At 41.5% G+C, this 15,479-nt stretch overlaps 1 protein-coding gene across 3 annotated transcripts in view; it reads left to right on the top strand.

The window, feature by feature from the left end:
- The first annotated feature begins 227 nt into the window (after positions 1 to 227).
- Positions 228 to 15,479, top strand: part of LOC139531456 (transcriptional regulator Erg-like) — a 106,850-nt gene continuing 91,598 nt past the window's right edge. For all 3 annotated transcript variants that reach the window (XM_071327942.1, XM_071327934.1, XM_071327915.1), the window contains exon 1: positions 228 to 363. The gene's annotated coding sequence lies outside the window, so the exon portion shown is untranslated. The remainder of the gene's footprint in view (positions 364 to 15,479) is intronic.

Genomic DNA, 15,479 nt, shown 5'->3' with positions numbered 1-15,479 from the left:
TTTACACATACTAGAAAAGCATGCTTACTAAAACACATTTAGATTAAAAATCGTTTTTTTCAAAAGAGGTAGTCGTGATAAATAACATTCAGAGATAACAAATAAAAAGTTATTGTGCGCGCTCTCTCTGTCTCTCTCTCGCTCTCTCTTTCTCTCTCTCTCTCTCACGTGCGCACAGTGGTGTGTTGTGTATGACTTGCCTCCATTCTCCAATATCATAGTAGTAGATGCCGTTTGGCCGCATTGAACCAGCAGTTCATTGAGACGACAAAAAACTAAAACCTCGTTCTTTATTTTTTCCCCCCCGGTGTGGCACCTTCTGTTTCCTTCACCGACAACGATTCAACGTTTCACGACCAAACTGTAAGTCGAAGCGTTATTATCAAAACTTTTACAAATAAAAGTTGATGCATCGGTTTGTGCCAGTTTCGCCGTAGCTGATCTGGACCGAGCAGCTTTATCTCAATTATAGTGTATTACATTATAATGTTTCTATCAAACTTTTTGAATGGAAAAGTTTGTAGTGAATTTTAGGAAGGGAGGGCATTGAGCATGTTCAATGATGATGCATGATGCTCCGAAGTGATGGTCCGTGAGTGACAGTTGACAGGTCGGATAGTTTGTTCGCTCCCCGATGAGTAGGCTACATTTATGGCAGACCTTTTAGTGAAACAATTGCAAAGAAACCAAAGGTCAATTAGAAACTATAATTTTATTTTATGAATTGTCATTAGTTCATAACATTACACGTTTACAATTTCTGAAGCATTTTTAAGAATTGAAGAAAGTCCTAAAAGAGATCAAATAAGTAGACTAAATAGGTTAGAAATATCTTAAAATACAATGTGCTATTGTTCTCTTAAAAAGTCTACCATTCTGTATCAAAACCTTTCACACGAGAAGGTTGAATTTCAATTGAGTATGCTATGCATTTGTCATGTAGCCTACTATTATTGATGCAATACCGACAAAAGTAGTTGTGGATATGTGGTAATTTTGGGCTATTATTAGTATTATGCTTAGTGGGGTTTGAGTCTAACATTTCATAGGATAAAACAACAATCTGACAATTAGGCCTATATGATGTTTGGATTTTTTAAACTAAGCTGAATGCAACAACAGATTTATGGGGATTTTCATTGACTATTCTGAAATATTCCTGGAATATTGAGCAGCAAAGGCCAATTTACTGATTTACTATACTATACTTTACGATAGCTCTAGTTATGATCAATACTAGACTGCAACAAACTAACACAACTTACAACTGAAATTGTCTCCCTGTATAATCATATCAACAATGTGAATACTTATTCACCACTGACTGCTAAATCAGGGTCACACAGAGGGATTCTTGGTAGACTTAAACAAATCTACTTTGAAACAAAAGTATACACCTCAAACACATGGTTATTGGCTTAAAAAAAAGAAGACACCTGTACCATGTCAGGCATAGAGTTAAAATGTATTCCATTTTGAGTTTGCATCCAAATATTATACTTTATATACATCACAGAAGATTGAAATATATCAAAACTGTTTAACATCAAAACACCGGATTTTCATCCGTTTTCTTAAAGTATTATTTATTAATTATGATATTATGAAAAATATGAATAACATTCCACCCATGAGACCATAGACGGTGCTTTTGGTCATTGACCACAGGACAGGGCTATGAGATGTCTCCCACGCTACCTCCTGAGGTAGTGTGGGAGACATCAACACCACATACTCCCCTCTGAGTGGTACAGTAAAGACAACGGCTCTCCCACACCACATGTCCCTGCAAGACAGCATTTTTGCTCTGTTAGCCAAATTGAATTAAAGGCTTTTAAAATATCCACACATTTGTGAATAATTGCATTAATCAAGTGTGCAACATTATGTGCAATATGGTTCAGATGAGAAGCTCCTGTATAGTTTGATTTGCTATCTTTATTTTGTTTGTCTATATACTATGGTATTTACGGTATGCTAATAGCTGCATTCACACATGAAGCAGCAATGTGGCAAAATCCAAGGCTAGTGTAAACAGAGAAGTTGCAAATCTGAGGATGAAGAGAATCCACCATAAGGAAATATACATAGCCTATGTCTTTCCTTTATCAGGTAAATAATGAGTTATCAGTCCATCAGCTGCTTTTATAATGAGAACAGTTCAGTGCAGAATCACAATTAATTATATCTATTTATAATTAAATCTACACAGTGATTTATGTAGTGGGCAGTAAAGTTTGACATGTGTATATACAGTATATTATATATACATCACATGCGACTCGTAATGAGACTAAGCAATTAGCCTATTAAAATGTTTATCTGACTCCATAAAGATAATTCAAATATACAGTACAAGCAAGCATTAGGCATTGAGTTGATGCTGACTAGCAAGAATTGGTCTGAGAATTGTCTATATCAAAGGTAGATATTTAATTAACATTATACAATGAATGATTACATTATACAAGGCATAAACCTAAAGTTACAAGCATTAACAAGCATTACAAAGCATACTTCTAGGCATATACACTACCGTTCAAAAGTTTGGGGTCACTTAGAAATGTCCTTGTTTTTGAAAGAAAAGCACATTTTTTGTCCATTAAAATAACATCAAATTGATCAGAAATACAGTGTAGACATTGTTAATGTTGTAAATGACTATTGTAGCTGGAAACGGCAGATTTTTTATGGAATATCTACATAGGCGTACAGAGGCCCATTAATTAACAGCAACCATCACTCCTGTGTTCCAATGGCATGTTGTGTTAGCTAATCCAAGTTTATCATTTAAAAAGGCGAATTGATCATTAGAAAACCCTTTTGCAATTATGTTAGCACAGCTGAAAACTGTTGTACTGATTAAAGAAGCAATAAAACTAGCCTTCTTTAGACTAGTTGAGTATCTGGAGAATCAGCACTGGCTCTAACCAGAATAGAAAAGGGAGTGGGTGGCCCCGGTGCACAACTGAGCAAAAGGACAAGTACATTAGAGTGTCTAGTTTGAGAAACAGACGCCTCACAAGTCCTTAACTGGCAGCTTCATTAAATAGTACCTGCAAAACACCAGTCTCAACATCAACAGTGAAGGGGCGACTCTGGGATGCTGGCCTTCTAGGCAGAGTTGCAAAGAAAAAGCCATATCTCAGACTGGCCAATAAAAATAAAAGATTAAGATGGGCAAAAGAACACAGACACTGGACAGAGGAACTCTGCCTAGAAGTCCAGCATCCCGGAGTCACCTCTTCACTGTTGACGTTGAGACTGGTGTTTTGCAGGTACTATTTAATGAAGCTGCCAGTTAAGGACTTGTGAGGCGTCTGTTTCTCAAACTAGACACTCTAATGTCCTTGTCCTTTTGCTCAGTTGTGCACAGGGGGCCACCCACTCCCTTTTCTATTCTGGTTAGAGACAGTTTGCGCTGTTCTGTGAAGGGAGTAGTACACAGTGTTGTACGAGATCTTCAGTTTCTTGGCAATTTCTCGCATGGAATAGCCTTCATTTCTCAGAACAAGAATAGACTGACGAGTTTCAGAAGAAAGTTCTTTGTTTCTGGCCAGTTTGAGCCTGTAATCGAACTCACAAATGCTGGTTCTCCAGATATTCAACTAGTCTAAAGAAGGACAGTTTTGTTGCTTCTTTAATCAGAACAACAGTTTTCAGATGTGCTAACATATTTACAAAAGTTTTTTTTAATGATCGATTGGCCTTTTAAAACGATAAACTTCGATTAGCTAACACAACGTGCCATTGGAACGCAGGAGTGATGGTTGCTGATAATGGGCCTCTGTACGCCTATGTAGATATCTGCCGTTTCCAGCTACAATAGTCATTTACAACATTAACAATGTCTACAATGTATTTCTGATCAATTTGATGTTATTTTAATGGACAAAAAATGTGCTTTTCTTTCAAAAACAAGGACATTTCTAAGTGACCCCAAACTTTTGAATGGTATTGTCGATCCTAAGGTTAACTTAGAAGACAAAGCATGAACAAAGAGATGCCTATTAGGCCAGAGGCCTAGAAGTCTAGGAAATGAGGATTGATCATACAACCTTCCTCCATGGACTGGAACCATGATAAGCGAGAGAACAAAGGTATTTCATTCCATTTATAACATCTGAAGGTGCAACCTTTCAACCCAAAACCAACCACCACTGACCAATCAAACGATACCAATTTTACAATAACCTAAACACTGCCAGGCCCAATCTCCACGGGATGTCACAGCATTTAAAGGCTTGTGTGGGGGATCAGACTAATGTAAATAAGACAGAATTCCTGAGAAGACAATGGAAACCTTTGCATAATACAGTCATTCAGAGTCCACCCTGTACAGATACAAGTAACCATAGAGATAATACATCCATGTAGATAGCATCACAGTTATCCTCAGTGAACACGTTTCAGGGAGATATCAAACATGGATACTATATCATTATTCAGTCACATTAGTCAGTCCTCTAGATACTGTAACAGAGAGATACACAATGGCTGACTAGTCCTTGGGCATTGTCCTTTGTGTTTTCCTTGTGTTCCTGGACCATTTGCATTGCTGGTCCAGGTGACAGAGAGCACATAAATTATGGCCAAACCTACATTTATAGAGATGATCAACTGTTTATAAGCCATTTATAACACAATAATGTCTAGATATATACACTAATATATATTTTTTAGCTACTTTTGAACTAGTATAAACTATATAAGATATTTCCACAATATCATGTCTTAAAATTTCCTCCAATCAATTTTTTCTTCTCAAGGCTCGCAGTTAAGGCCCATTTATTCCACATACACATACACGTAACACACACGCACACTCACACACACAGCCACTAACACCCCAGACCATTCTGCATAATTAAATCATTTACTGCTGTTTTGTAAGCTTATGTCTTGGTGATTTATGTGGTGGGGATCACTTCTGCAACATCTGGTTTACTCCTTTATCGTATAAAAATGTAGATCACCATTCCAAAGGCAACATTTAACATTGGGTTGCCAGGTCTTTTCCGGCCCATGTGTCACGTCTTCTGAATTAGATTTTGGCTGAACATTTACCCAGTAGGCTCTTTGTTTCTGAGTGAAAGAACTGATCCAATGATTCAACAAAGTGCATGTTGAAAAAATATGACTTCGATTTAGTTTTTTTATTTACTCGTAATTCCAAAATAGGTTACTTATGAGTAATTCCACGGTAACGGAATTACGTTTGACTCAGTTTTTTTTACTCTAAAATGTATGGCAAACAAAATACATTGATTTCAAAGTTTAACAATCCATACAACTCTATACACACAGACTTATTTTTATAATTTATATCGAAAAATTTACAAAAACAAATTTAGTGGAAGAACGGTGCAGACGCTAACTTAGGTATCTGAATTCTATGAGAAGTCAAAAGAAAAATTACAGCTGAGCAAAGCTTATGAAAGAAACACTCTGTAGAGGCTTATTTCCATAGCCTATTATTAGCAATGTGGGCTACAACCTACCTACAATGTATAGAAGTCTAGGCCTAATAATAGAGGAAGATTAGGCAAAAATGCTAATTATTGAATAATTATCCAGTTCTGGGGACAGCAGAGTTGCGTGCTCTGCAGCCGGGCCCTTTATGATTTGGTCAATAGAGGGCGATACCATTATATATCACAATGTTTTATGGGTACTTAGTCACGATAGGACAAAAATTGACATCGCCCAACTGTACTCAGTACTGTACTGTGTTGTACTGTATTGTACTGTACTATAATGTGCTCTACTCACTGTACTGTGCTCTAAGTAGTGTACTGTACTGTGCTATCCAAACTTGTGAAACATACGTCTATAATAGGTTCAGATTTAGTCCAGTCTGGTCTGTCTGTGGACATTAACATCAAGACCAGGGTGGACTGACCAAATTTCAACTACTTTTCAACATCCATGGATATCAAATCAAATCAAATTTCTATTAGTCACGTGCGCCGAATACAACAGGTGTAGACATTACAGTGAAATGCTTACTTACGAGTCCTTAACCGACAGTGCAGTTTCAAAAAATACGGGTAAGAATAACAGATAAAAGTAACAAGTAATTAAAGAGCAGCAGTAAAAAATAACAGTATATACATGGGGGTGCCAGTACAGAGTCAATGTGCGGGGGCACCGGTTAGTTGAGGTAGTATGTACATGTAGGTAGAGTTAATTAAAGTGACTATGCATAGATGACAACAGAGAGTGGCAGTGGTGTGGAGGGGGGGGCAATGCAAATAGTCTGGGTAGCCATTTGACTAGATGTTCAGGAGTCTTATGGCTTGGGGGTAGAAGCTGTTTAGAAGCCTCTTGGACCTAGACTTGGCGCAATGGTACCGCTTGCCGTGTGGTAGCAGAGAGAACAGTCTATGACTAGAGTTGCTGGAGTCTTTGACAATTTTTAGGGCCTTCCTCTGACACCGCCTGGTATAGAGGTCCTGGATGGCAGGAAGCTTAGCCCCAGTGATGTACTGGGCCGTTCACACTACCCTCTGTAGTGTCTTGCGGTCGGAGGCCAAGCAGTTGCCATACCAGGCAGTGATGCAACCAGTCAGGATGCTCTCGATGGTGCAGCTGTAGAACCTTTTGAGGATCTCAGGACCCATGCCAAATCTTTTCGGTCTGGGGGGGAATAGGTTTTGTCATGCCCGCTTCACAACTGTCTTGGTGTGCTCGAACCATGTTAGTTTGTTGGTGATGTGGACATCAAGGAACTTGGAGCTCTCAACCTGCTCCACTGCAGCCCCGTCGATGAGAATGGGGGAGTGCTCGGTCCTCTTTTTCCTGTAGTCCACAATCATCTCCTTTGTCTTGATCGCGTTGAGGGAGAGGTTGTTGTCCTGGCACCACACGGCCAGCTCTCTGACCTCCTCCCTATAGGCTGTCTCGTTGTTGTCGGTGATCAGGCCTACCACTGGTGTGTCATCGGCAAATTTAATGATGGTGTTGGAGTTGTGCCTGGCCGTGCAGTCATGAGTGAACAGGGAGTAAAGGAGGGGGCTGAGCATGCACCCCTGAGGGGCACCTGTGTTGAGGATCAGCGTGGCGGGTGTGTTGTTACCTACCCTTACCACTGGGGGCGGCCCGTCAGGAAGTCCATGATCCAGTTGCAGAGGGAGGTGTTTAGTTCCAGGGTCCTTAGCTTATTGATGAGCTTTGAGGGCGCTATGGTGTTGAACGCTGAGCTGTAGTCAATGAATAGCATTCTCACATAGGTGTTCCTTTTGTCCAGGTGGGAAAGGGCAGTGTGGAGTGCAATAGAGACTGCATCATCTGTGGATCTGTTGTGGCGGTATGCAAATTGGAGAGGGTCTAAGGTTTCCGGGATGATGGTGTTGATGTGAGCCATGACCAGCCTTTCAAAGCACTTCATGGCTACAGACGTGAGTGCTACGGGGCGGTAGTCATTTAGGCAGGTTACCTTAGTGTTCTTGGGCACAGGCACTATGGTTGTCTGCTAAAACATGTTGGTATTACAGACTCGGACAGGGAGAGGTCGAAAATTTCAGTGAAGACACTTGCTAGTTGGTCAGCACATGCTCGCAGTACACGTCCTGGTAATCTGTCTGGCTACTACGGCCTTGTGAATGTTGACCTGTCTAAAGGTCTTACTCACATCGGCTGCGGAGAGCGTGATCACACAGTCTTCTGGTACAGCTGGTGCTCTCATTCATGTTTCAGTGTTATTTGCCTTGAAGCGAGCATCCGTCCGGTAGGCTCGTGTCACTGGGCAGCTCTCGGCTGTGCTTCCCTTTGTAGTCTGTAATGGTTTGCAGGCCCTGCCACATCCGACATGCGTCAGAGCCGGTGTAGTACGACTCGATCTCAGTCCTGTATTGATGCTTTGCCTGTTTGATGGTTCGTCAGAGGGCATAGCGGGCTTTCTTATTAGCTTCTGGCAGGTCTAGCCTTTAGCTCAGTGAGGATATTGCCTGTAATCCATGGCTTCTGGTTGGGGAATGTACGTACGGTCACTATGGGGACCGAGTCATCGATGCACTTATTGATTAAGCCAATGACAGAAGTGCTGTACTCCTCAATGCCATTGGAGGAATCCTGGAACATATTCCAGTCTGTGCTAGCAAAACAGTCCTGTAGCTTAGCATCTGCTTCATCTGACCACTTTTTTATTGATCTAGTCACTGGTGCTTCCTGCTTTACTTTTTGCTTGTAAGCAGGAAACAGGAGGATGGAATTATGGTCAGATTTGCCAAATGGAGAGCAAGGGAGAGCTTTGTATGCATTTCTGTGTGTGGAGTATAGGTGGTCCAGAGATTTTTTCCCTCTGGTTGCACATTAACATGCTGATAGAAATTTGGCAAAACTGATTTAAGTTTCCCTGCATTAAAGTCCCCTGCTACTAGGAGCGCCCCCTCTGGGTGAGCGTTTTCTTGCTTGCTTATGGCGGAATACAGCTCATTCAATGCTATCTTAGTGCAAGCCTCTGACTGTGGTGGTATGTAAATAGCTACAAAGAGCATAGATGAAAACTCTCTCTGTAGCTAATGTGGTCTGCAGCTTATCATGAGAAACTCTACCTCAGGCGAGCAATAGCTCGAGACTTCCTTAGATATCGTGCACCAGCTGTTGTTTTCAAAAATACATAGACCGCCGCCCCTTGTCTTACCAGACGCCGCTGTTGTATCGTATAACCAGCCAGCTGTATGTTGATATTGTTGTCGTTCAGCCATGACTGCATGACGCATAAGAAGCTACAGTTTTTAATGTCCCGTTGGAAGTTTAATCTTCCAAATAACTTGGCCATTTTATTGTCCAAAGATTGCATGTTTGCTAGCAGAATTGAGGGGAGTGGGGGTTTATTCGATCGCCTCCAACTCCTCAGAAGGCAGCCCGCCCTCCAGCCTCTCTTTCTCCACCTCCTCTTCACGCAGATCACTGGGGACGGGGCCAATGTTCCCAAGGGAGCCGTATATCTTCCACCTCGGGCTCGTCAGAGTCTTGAAAGAAGAAAAAGGATTCTGCTAGTCCGTGGTGAGTAATCGCAGTCCTGATGTCTAAAAGTTATTTTTCGGTCATCAGAGATGGTAGCGGCAACATTATGTACAAAAATAGTTTAAAAATAAGTTACAAACAACGCAGATAAACTAATAAAAAACACAATCGGTTGGGGGCACATAAAACGTCTGCCTTCTGCTCCGGCGCCATCTTAGTGTGATGGTGGTGTCAGTCGGTGCTCAGTGGGTGAAGATGCTGGTTACAGTAAACGGAAAGAGAGGGGGCTCATGGGTAGAGCTGAGAATTGCCACGGACCTCACAATATTATCACAATACTTAGGTGCCGATACAATATTTATTGCGATTCGACACTGCGATTCGACACTGCGATTTGATGTTCCAAACTTATTGCTCACTATATATCTGCTGAAGAGAGATGAGAGAGAGTATAAGAAAGTTTTGATCAGTCAGGGAAATAAAAGTACTGAAAACATGTTGGCTCACTATTTAAAAACAAGTCGGAGAGCAAGCTATATGATGAAAAATTCTGCTGTTTTGGCACAGGTACAGCCGACTAATGATGGCTAACGTTACCTACAGTAGAACAAAAACATGTATATATTCAGACCCCTTGACTTTTTCCATATTTTGTTACATTACAGCCTTATTCTAAAATGTATTAAATATACATTTCTTCTCAGCAATCTGCACATAATACTCCATAAAAAACAAAAATACCTTATTTACATAAGTATTCAGACCCTTTGCTATGAGACTCGAAATTGAGCTCAGGTACATCCTGTTTCCATTGATCATCCTTGAAATGTTTCTACAACTTGATTGGAGTTCACCTGTGGTAAATTCAATTGATTGGAGATGATTTGGAAAGACACACACCTGTCCATATAAGGTCCCACAGTTGACAGTGCATGTCAGAGCAAAAACCAAGCCATAAGGTCGGAGAAATTGTCCGTAGAGCTCCGAGACAGGATTGTGTCGAGGCACAGATCTGGGGAAGGGTACCAAAATATTTCTGCGGCATTGAAGATCCCCAAGAACACAGTGGTTTCCATCATTCTTAAATGGAATACATTTGGAAGACTCTTCCTAGAGTCTGTGGAGATGGGATAACCTTCCAGAAGGACAACAATCTCTGCATCACTCCACCAATCAAGCGTTTATGATATAAGCCAGACAGAAGCCACTCCTCAGTAAAAGGCTCATGACAGCCCACTTGGAGTTTGACAAAAGGCAACTGAAGGACTCTCAGACCAATAGAAACAAGACTTTTCTGGTTTGATGAAGCCAAGATTGAAGTCTTTGGCCTGAATGCCAAGCGTCACGTCTGGAGGAAACCTGGCACCATCCCTACAGTGAAGCATGGTGGTGGCAGCATCATGCTGTTGGGATGTTTTTCAGCGGCAAAGACTGGGATAATAGTCAGGAACAAGGGAAAGATGAACGGAGCAAAGAACAGAGAGATTCTTGATGAAAACCTGCTCCAGAGCGCTCAGGACCTCAGACTGGGGCAAAGGTTCACCTTCCAACAGGACAATGACCCTAAGCACACAGCCAAGACAACGCAGGAGTGGCTTCGGTACAAGTCTCTGAATGTCCTTGAGTGGCCCAGCCAGAGCCCTGACCGGAACGCGATCGAAAATCTCTGGAGAGACCTGAAAATAGCTGTGCAGCGACGCTCCCCATCCAACCTGACAGAGCTTGAGAGGATCTACAGAGAAAAATGGGAGAAACTCCCCAAATACAAGTGGGCCAAGCTTGTAGCGTCATACCCAAAAAGACTCAAGGCTGTAATTGCTGCATAAGGTGCTTCAACAAAGTACTGAGGAAAAGGTCTGAATACTTATGTAAATGTAACATTTCAGTTTATATTTTCTCATAAATCAGTAACATTTCAAAAAACCTGTTTCTGCTTTGTCGTTATGGGGTGTGGTGTCTAGATTAATGAGGGGGGGGGGGGAACTATTTAATCCATTTTAGAATAAGGCTGTAATGTACTTTCCTATTGAATGTGTATGTAATAGAATAAACGTGTCAAAAATGAATGAAGACATGAATAAATGCATTTCTATAACTTCCAACATTTTTGAGTACCAAGATAGCTGCACAGGGGCTTCAATACAGCGCCCCCTGTCATTCATCCAGGATTTATACACATCATTGGTACCGCCCAGGGGTGGAATCAGGGAAAGATCACTCGAAAAATTCACCACTGTTGGAGCACCTGGCAGACAGCTTAACCAATTCAACCTCTGCTTATGCCCCAGCCGCCCCAGAAGCCTCGATATTGAGCAACACTTAATGAATGAGTGCGAAAAAGTATGTATGAAAAGTGTGAAAATGTATCCACTTACTGTAAGTCACTCTGGATAAGAGCATCTGCTAAAATGACTAAAATGTAAAAAATGTATGGTTGGACTGGTGATGGTGAGAAAGATGTGATGGGATTGCTGAGAGGTGTGGTGTCACAATGTTTATTCCTAGTTGCCTATGGGGCTGTATAGATTTATACAAGTCATATTGCACCCCAACACCCAATCTATCAACCAGTCTAGCCCAGCTCTGTCCTCGCCTCAGCCACAGGCCTGTCTGGGCACACACAAGCTGTGGCACGTATGGGGAAAGGGAGGGTGCAGAGGACATGAGAGTGGCTCAGGAGGGTCCTCATACAGTAGAAATACAGTAATGATAGTGTGTATAAAAGTATTTAGGCTGTCTGTTCATGGGAATGTATTTTTTGTCAGGGTTGTTGGTTCAGTGTCAGAGAAAGAGAGATAGAGAGAGAAAAGCAAGAGAGAAAATGACCCACTTTCTGTCATTTCCACAAGTAGCCGACAGATTATATTTTAACTTCCTCTCTTCCTCTTCCATCTCAGGTATAGATGGACAATTGGGAAATATGATAGACAGACTTAGCCAGACAACGGTCAATTACAAAGACCAAAGCAAATACTGTAATGGTCAGTTTCATTGGGCTGAAGAAGGAGCCAAACTTGTCAATGTTAAATGTTTCTTACGTAAATTACTGCAATTGTTTTTGTCAATATTGAGATATGGAAACTGTATTTCTTACAATTATGGGTTCAAGTGTCCTCTTCTGCTGAGGAGATGGGTGCTGGGTCTTCAACACATCTTTGAATGCTGGAAAAGCAGAGTAGAGTAAAGGCAGTCTGATGCTTTCTAATCCTCACAGCCACCATACACTGTATTACTGTGTGTGTGTGTGTGTGTGTGTGTGTGTGTGTGTGTGTGTGTGTGTGTGTGTGTGTGTGTGTGTGTGTGTGTATGCAAGAGAGAGTGAACTGAGGCACAGCAATGTCACAGAAAAAGAGCAATAGAATCTTCAGATTCACAGCCATAGGGTAGTACAGTGTGAATACCTGTCTGTGTATCAGGGTAGCTGTGTGCATGTGCACATGTGTGAAGTGAAGCGCAGCAGTGTCGCAGTCGGCCACTGTGACACAATAGAATGCATGCAGCTACCATATAAAAGCCGAGAAATGGTGCTGTAGACGGCCATAAAGGCCAGGCCTGGCTGAACCAGGGGGAAGGAATGAGGTGGTAAACCCCACACTTGGCCCTGCACAGACACAGCACAGGCCTGGCTGGCTAATTGAAAACGTGTGTGTATGTGTGTGTGTGTGTATGTGTTTGTGCGTGTGTGTGTGTGTGAGTGTAAGTGCAGTGTGAGCCTGTTAAAGTATATGTGTATAAGTGCGAGCGAGACATCGCACAAGTATGAGTCTGTCTGCGCTCATGGCGATATGTCCACCAGTGCCTTAGCCACACCAACATCCCCTACCCCTCTACCCCAGCTTCACCATCCCCATGAACCAGGTCCAACATCTTTGTTTTTGTTCGGTGAGCTGCAGTTTCTTCGCCCTGTGACTGCTAATTAAACCATCCCGTAAATATTCCATTATAGGTAGTAAAACTTAATTTTAGATTTCCTGCTCAGCACAGCGTTGCGGCTGATTGCTAGCACACTTGCAGGAGGGGGCCCAAGGGGTTACGAGGGGCAGTGGCTATACTGTGGCGTGCACAGGGGCCATGGTTAACCTTGGTAAAGAAGGGCTTTACGGGCCGCCTCTCGCCCGTTAAAGGCCTTTTATCACGTGGTAAACCTGCTCTCTGCTGGTCCACACAACTGTACACTAGAGCCTACTGCTCAACTCAATAACCACAGGAACAGTAACAGCGAAGAAGGTCACGTTAATGATGAGGGGTCACACTAATGACAGTACTTACTGTCACTTTAATGACAAGAGTAGTTGATGTCAATAGTTTACACCCCAAAACCAACCCATTGACTTATCCTGAATCAGCTGCTGTGAAGGTATTGTTACTTTGGTCCTGTTCTTCACTAATGGTAAGGTGTTAACCTAAGGAGTTTGTAATTTGAACAACTTGGTTAGCATAATCATCACCCTTCTCGTCGTGGAAGTATCTAGTCTCCATGAGACGAAGAAGCAAAATATTTCTATGCTGGGACCACAGTTAAAATTATGAATTGTTTGCAATGATGTACACTATTCAAGCTACTCAGGGATATTCAGATACATTCATACAGTATACTGTAGTATTACACAACATAGAGATCAATTTGGTTTCCACTCTGATGGAAAATGCACAAAGATGATATAATGTAGAAATGAATGAAAGTCCAGTCAGATATGAGTCATCTACTTTGCTGGAATAGAGTGAGTGAGTCAGTGAGAGCTCACCCAACCTGCAAGTAATCATCTCCTTTCACAGCTGGGGGTCTCTATCTCTCTCAATTCAATTCAAGGGATTTACTGGCATGGGAAACATATGTTAACATTGCCAAAGCAAGTGAAGTAGATAATAAACAAAAGTGAAATAAACAATAAAAAGTAATAGTAAACATTACACTCACAGAAGTTCCAAAAGAATAAAGACATTTCAAATATCATATTATGTCTTTATACAGTGTTGTAACGATATGCAAATAGTTAAAGTACAAATGGGAAAATAAATTAACATAAATATGGGTTGCATTTACAATGGTGTTTGTTCTTCACTGGTTGCCCTTTTCTTGTGGCAACAGGTCACAAATCTTGCTGCTGTGATGGCACATGTGGTAATTATTTTGTTGTTTTCTCATGATTTGATTGGGTCTAATTGTGTTGCTGTCCTGGGGCTCTGTGGGGTCTGTTTGTGTTTGTGAACAGAGCCCCAGGACCAGCTTGCTTAAGGGACTCTTCTCCAGGTTAATTTCTCTGTAGGTGATGGCTTTGTTATGGAAGGTTTGGGAATTGCTTCCCTAAGTGGTTCTAGAATTTAACGTCACTTTTCTGGATTTTGATAATTAGCGGGTATCAGCTTAATTCTGCTCTGCATGCATTATTTGGTGTTTTACGTTGCACACTGAGGATATTTCTGCAGAATTCTGCATGCAGTTTGGTGTTTGTCCCATTTTGTGAATTCTTGGTTGGTGAGCAGTCCCCAGACCTCACAACCACATAGGGCAATGGGTTCTATAACGGATTCAAGTATTTTTTGCCAGATCCTAATTGGTATGTTGAATTTTATGTTCCTTTTGATGGCATAGAAAGCCCTTCTTGCCTTGTCTCTCAGCTCGTTCACAGGTTTGTGGAAGTTACCTGTGGCGCTGATGTTTAGGCCGAGGTATATATCGTTTTTTGTGTGCTCTAGGGCAACGGTGTCTAGTAGAGGTCGACCGATTATGATTTTTCAACGCCGATACCGATACCGATTATTGGAGGACCAAAAACGCCGATACCGATTAATCGGACGATTTTTTTAAATGTATTTGTAATAATGACAATTACAACAATACTGAATGAACACTTATTTTAACTAATATAATACATCAATAAAATCAATTTAGCCTCAAATAAATAATGAAACATGTTCAATTTGGTTTAAATAATGCAAAAACAAAGTGTTGGAAAAGAAAGTAAAAGTGCAATATGTGCTATGTAAGAAAGCTAACGTTTAAGTTCCTTGCTCAGAACATGAGAACATATGAAAGCTGGTGGTTCCTTTTAACATGAGTCTTCAATATTCCCAGGTAAGAAGTTTTAGGTTGTAGTTATTATAGGAATTATAGGACTATTTCTCTCTATACCATTTGTATTTCATTAACCTTTGACTATTGGATGTTCTTATAGGCCCTTTAGTATTGCCAGTGTAACAGTATAGCTTCCATCCCTCTCCTCGCTCCTACCTGGGCTCGAACCAGGAACACAATGACAACAGCCACCCTCGAAGCAGCGTTACCCATGCAGAGCAAGGGGAATAACTACTCCAAGTCTCAGAGCGAGTGACGTTTGAAACGCTATTAGCGCGCACCCCGCTAACTAGCTAGCCATTTCACATCGGTTACACCAGCCTAATCTCGGGAGTTGATAGGCTTGAAGCACAGCGAAGAGCTTCTGGCAAAACGCACGAAAGTGCTGTTTGAATGAATGCTTACGAGCCTGCTGCTGCCTACCACCGCTCAG

Source organism: Salvelinus alpinus, chromosome 1 (genome assembly GCF_045679555.1).
Source record: "Salvelinus alpinus chromosome 1, SLU_Salpinus.1, whole genome shotgun sequence".
In the NCBI taxonomy this organism is placed as follows: Eukaryota; Metazoa; Chordata; class Actinopteri; order Salmoniformes; family Salmonidae; genus Salvelinus; species Salvelinus alpinus.
Note: the sequence above shows the minus strand (reverse complement) of the source record. Positions and strands in the feature narration are given on the sequence as shown.